This window comes from Equus quagga, chromosome 12 (assembly GCF_021613505.1).
Source record: "Equus quagga isolate Etosha38 chromosome 12, UCLA_HA_Equagga_1.0, whole genome shotgun sequence".
NCBI classification, from domain to species: Eukaryota; Metazoa; Chordata; class Mammalia; order Perissodactyla; family Equidae; genus Equus; species Equus quagga.
In genome coordinates this window covers 50,433,745-50,439,744 of record NC_060278.1, presented here as the reverse complement: position 1 = coordinate 50,439,744, position 6,000 = coordinate 50,433,745, and positions in this window count along the sequence as shown.

Here is a 6,000-nt window from a genome sequence, read left to right as displayed (position 1 = left end):
GATTGACAGTGGATGTTAGCTCAGGGCTAATCTTCCTCAAAAAATAAATGTTTTTTTTATGGGGCCATCCCAGTGGTGCAGCACGTTCCGCTTAAGTCTGCACGTTCCGCTTCAGCAGCCTGGGGTTCCCTGGTTCAGATCCCGGGTGCAGACCTATGCACTGCTTGTCAAGCCATGCTGTGGCAGGCATCCCACATATAAAGTAGAGGAAGATGGGCACGGATGTAAGCTCAGGACCAATCTTCCTCAGCAAAAAGAGGAGGATGGGTGGCAGATGTTAGCTCAGGGTTAGTCTTCCTCAAAAAAAAAAAACAGAAAAAAGGATGTCCCACATCATTTGTCAACAGGGCAATATAAATTTAAATAAAAATGTTATAGAGCCAGCCCTGATGGCCTAGCAGTTAAAGTTCAGTGTGCTCCACTTTGACTCCCTGGGTTCTGTTCCTGGATGCAAAACCACACCACTCGTCTGTCAGTAGCCATGCTGTGGCAGTGGCTCACATAGAGGACTAGAAGGATATACAATTAAAATATACAACTATGTACTGGGGCTTTGGAGAGAACAAAAAAAAAAAAAACGAGAGAGAGGAAGATTGGCAATAGATGTTAGCTCAGGGTGAATCTTTCCCAGCCAAAAAAAAAAAAGACAAAAAAAAAATGTGATAGCTTTGCATATCCAACTGATTGTCAAAGTCTGATGAAACCAAAGGTTGATAAGGACATGGGATAATTGGAGCTCTCATCCACTGCTGGTGAAAAGTTAAACTGAAAAAATATTTTGGTCTTATCTAGTAAATTTGACGTGTACTATAATTGCACTCTTAGTTTTAGACCCAGAGCCGTGTGTCTCAGCAATAATATTATTGACTTTGGGGTCCAGATAATGTTTAGCAGCATTTCTGACAGCTTATACCCACTAGATGCCAGTAGCAACCCCTACTTCAAGTTATAATAGCCCCAAAGTGTCTTCAGATGTTGCCAAATATCCCTGTGTGTGTGTGTGTGTGGGGGGGGGGGGATGCATAATTGTCTCCAGTTGAGAACCACCTCCCAGGAGAACTTCTTACATCTATGCAACTGGATACATGCAAAATATGATCGTGGCAGCCTTTTTGTAACAGCGAAAACCTGGACAGTATCCAAATGGCCATCCAAAGTAGATTTAATAAGTAAAGCATGGCAAATTAATACAATGAACAATTATAATGTCATAACTAACAAATGAGCATGGATGAGTTTCCAAATATACAATGAGTAAAAGAGTAAACTACAGTGACCTTGATTGTGATGACTATTTCACTACATTTTTGTATATATATATATATATATATATATTTATATATATCACTTTATAACTTAAATATATACAATATTTATTTGTCAGTTATACCTCAATAAATCTGGGGGGGTGAAAGGAAGAAGGACATCATAAAGAAAATCATACAAAAACCTTCTAAATATATGTAAAAAATATTTTTTAAAATAACAGAAAAGTTTTTTAAAAAGAGCCAACCACAGGAAAAAATCATATGATATTGGGTCATTTTATAATGTTCAAATAGGTAAAACAAAACATGTTTTTTAAGAGATAGGTATATATATGGTAACACATTATTGAAAAAATAACAAATACTCATGATGGCATTTAGCTTTTGGAGGATGGAAGGCTATGTAAATACAAAAGGCACATTGTGTGGGCTTTTAATAAACTAGTATCATTTTCTTTCCTGGATATAGAGGGACTAATTTAGTCTTCTTTCAAATTTCCATAGCTTGTTAGCATTATGTTGTGTGATATAATTTACTGTTTAACAATTTTAAAAATCGTCAAAGACTGATTAAAAAGCACAATCAATCCCCCTTAGGCAAAATTTTTTTAAAAAAATATGTAAAACCATGGTAATTAAACAAGATCACAATGAGGAAAATAAAAACTTATTAATATGCTACCATTAAGCAACTATAGCAATTGCATATTGAGAAATAAATAATAAAAGATGAAAAATTATGTATCATAAAATAGTCACCAATTGAACCTAGTTAAATTTCAAGTCAAAAAGATATCTTTAAGGAAAGTAAAAGTAGTGCAGAATTATAAAAGACAAAAGAACTACTAAGAAGATATAAAAATCTGAACTTCATATATCTAAAATATGGCTTTAAAATATGTGTGTTTGTGTGGGTGTACAAATTAGGTGAAAAAATTATTTTGATGGCATATGTATGACCATAATCTGGCTTTTAATATATCTAACACAAAAATTTACAGATCTAGCTAAAAAAGAAAATGAAAAATGACATAAAATATGTGACAAATAATAAAACAATGAAATCATATCTATATATACGTGTAAGACTAAAGCCTAATTGGTGAGAATATGCATAATGAGAATATGCATGTTCTCCCTATGTCCATTCCTTAGTCAAGTAATTTTATAAAAGTGAAGTAACTTTTATATAAATTTATGTAAATATTATATCTGCAACAAACGTTTAACATTACAATATAAAAAGTAGTCATCATCCTTTTCTCAGAAAGAGTTGTGTTCTCTGCTCATTATTTCCATGTATTTCTCTTTTCTCTCCACCTGCATCCATTCATAGAGCATAGGTTGATTACATCCTACTATGTGTCAGATCTGTAGATCTGTATGGGTTGCTGCAGACACTGAAATGAATAAGAAATTATGCATATTCTCAAGTATCTTACAATGTACCTTACATTCTCATGAAAGATTGTCATAAGAGATCTCTAAGACAAATACGTATACAATACAATAGACAGCAACAAGGAATGCACTGTTAACAGTCAGAATCATAGCGAGCCAGGAGTTTCATTTCTTTCAATTACAAAGCTCAAAACTGGCTAAAATAAAGAAGTTAAAGATTCTGGTTCCCTATCTATCTCCATGCCTAGGAACAAGTCTAAATCAATTACATTGCATTCATTTAACTAACTGGTATAGTGCTCTCTCTCTACTTACATCATTATTTCAAGGTATCCAAAGTATCAGCATAATTCAGCCTCTCTGCTTTTAACTACATATACGTCATTTCACATCATTTATATCCACAGCCCGCAGCCCTTTAGTTCCACAATCTTGTTGCCTATCTCTTGGAAGTCTTGGACCAGAGATAAGTAGAGAACCTTTTCATGGTCATTAATTAACCGTTCAAGGAGACAGTGAACCTGCCATTCATCAGGTTCTGTGTTCTGTGTACTGACCTTGAAACTGTTACTGATTGAAGTCTTGAATAGAGTTTATTTTAGATCTAGTTGCACATGGTATACCTAGATGGCATGATAGCTTGGTTAACCTATCTGTCACATAATTAAATTACTAAAAAGGAGCTAGTCATAATGTCTCTATAGAAGAGGAAGAAACACACATTTACAGAGCAACTAGTATGAAGTAGGACGGAAGCCAAACGCTTATGAACGTTATCTAAACTACTCTTTGAAAGGATACCGTGTCCTATATGGAACAGTCCATAGCTTCTCCTTTGGCATGCCATTACTCTGTTGGGAGTACTTCTCCTTCATACTTCACGTGTGCTATCTTGTGGAATGATGTTGGTGGGGAAGCGGTGGTGGGAGGTGTCAGGGTTCTGCCTCTGACTACATCCTGGTGCTGACAGAACTCGACCCAATGGCATATGTTGATTTATCTCTTCCATCTGAAGACACAGCTCTAAGATCTGTTGAACATCTTATACTGACCCTACGTTCCACTAACAATTATGAAATCTCAAAGGAAAAGTATTCTGGTTTGTTGCTTTTAACAGACAGCATTTATATTAGTTTGCTAGGACTGCTGTAACAGCTTACTACACACTTGGTGGTTTAAAACAAGGGACTGTTTTTCTCTCACAGTTCTGGAGGTCAGAAGTCTTAAATCAAGGTGTGAGCAAGGCTGTACTACCTCCAAAGGCTCTAGGGAAGAACCTTTTCTTGATTCTTCCAGCTTCTGGTGGCTCCAGTCATTCCTTGGCTTGTGGTATTGTAACTCTAATCTCTGTCCCCGTCTTCACATGGCTTTTCCCTCTGTCTGTGTCTTTTCTTATAAAAATACTTGTCATTGGATTTAAGGTCAACCCTAAACAAGATGAGCTCATCTGAAGTTCCTTAACTACAACTGCAAAGTCACTTTTTTCAAATAAGATCAAATTTACAGCTTCCAGGTATGCACAGCTTTTGGGAGGCCGTCATGCAAACCACTACAATAGCTATGGGTGGATATAAACTAATGCTACCATATGCAAAAAGTTTTACACTTAGTATATATTTTTGCTTTTAATAAATTTGTTATTTTTATGTTGTGGCTTTTACTCTAAGTCTTGCTGAATTTCAGAGCTAAATAGTAGTAGAACCATTATGTAGTTCCAACATTGCAGCCTCTTGGTTGTTGCTTGATAATCCTTTGACCAGATTCTACTGTATGTGCTCCCAATAAGCCTTCAAAAAGATTTGTGACTCTGGCTCCTGTATGTCATCCCAGGAAACCCCTCTTCTGAGCTCCTGGCGTCCTGTTTGTGGTTGAGTGTTAGTGGGTGAGCAGTAATGAACTATACAAGAGGAGATTTCTTTTCCTAAACTTGTTCTATGAGCATACTTCACCTGACCAGAGATCAGCACCACTTATTTTACTTTATTCCCCCATTCGTGGCCTTTCATGTGTTTCATGAAACGCTAGCATTATACATTTAAAAAAATATTTGGTGGGGTTTCACATATACAATATTAAAAGAGATCTGAGGGGAGAAATGCAGTTTAAATAGGTAGCGTATGTGAGATGTGTGTAGACAGCTGCACTTGCTATAGGAGAAAGATGAAAAATGTGTTTGCTATAATATCATTTATGCTTGTTTAAATATATGCCTTTGAGGTAGGTTTCCTGTATAACTAATAACAGGATCATCGTTTCAGTTAATATTCTTAGCTTCAAAAAACAGAGCAAGCTCCAGCTATTTTGATAGAAATAAAATTTATTATTTCTGCTGCCTATGGCCCATCACGATGTAATCTTCAATGTGTTATTTTTAGTAACATTTAGGCAATCATCCTTTCAGTGTATTATATTTGTTTTAAAAAGAGAACAGTTTACATAGTCTTGGGGAAGGCAGTGATGGTGTCACTGTCTCTGTAAAATGAAGGCAAATGGCTTCTGATCCTTCTTGCAAAGGAAGTAGCCCATTTGTTGTCTTCATATCGCATCACATGATGCATATTAACTTGTTTCAGCAAAATAGTTACATATAGAATAACACAAATATTTGAATGTTTTAACAAAATATTTTGGTTCAGATATTCTAGTTAAAATAAATTAAATAGCATTTTGGAAGGACATATATATTTTGTTCTTGGGCTAAAAAATTTAGAATCCATCCCCACATGTATTATACAGATATCTGAGATTGAAATTTATCTAGAAAATGCAATTATTTGGTGTATAAACTGTCTCATCTTAAAATAGACCTCAACATTCTCCACAAGGAAACTTTCTAGTTTTGAGTATGGAGGCAAAGAGAAAAGATGAAATGGGGCTTGGGGAAAATGGGTATCCCTTATAAGGCAAAGCTCAGCTGTGATCACTACTGTATGTTTGAGCAAGTGGAGGCTAGTTTTGTCACATGAGTGAAGAAGGAATGTCTCCAGCAATGGAGTTTTGAAGAATTAGTGGTATGACGCTGAATTCAAATCTGAGGTGCCTACTGATTCCCAATTAATTCCTTAGCATTAATATAACTCTCTGATTTTCTAAGCCTGCCTTGAGATTTTTCATTTAAAATTCTGAAGGTTTTTTTTGAAACAATTATTTCTCCCTTCTCATTTTTTTCTTTCAGTTCTCTACAGAGATCAGAAGCAGACGTCGCATCACACTTCATGACCCTGGAAGTCTGCATTCTTACTGCTCAAATTAAGTTCCAAGTTCACTTGACCTTCTTAATCTTGCCTTCAACCAGCTCCTAATTCCAACTAACCACAACTAAATCTTTCGG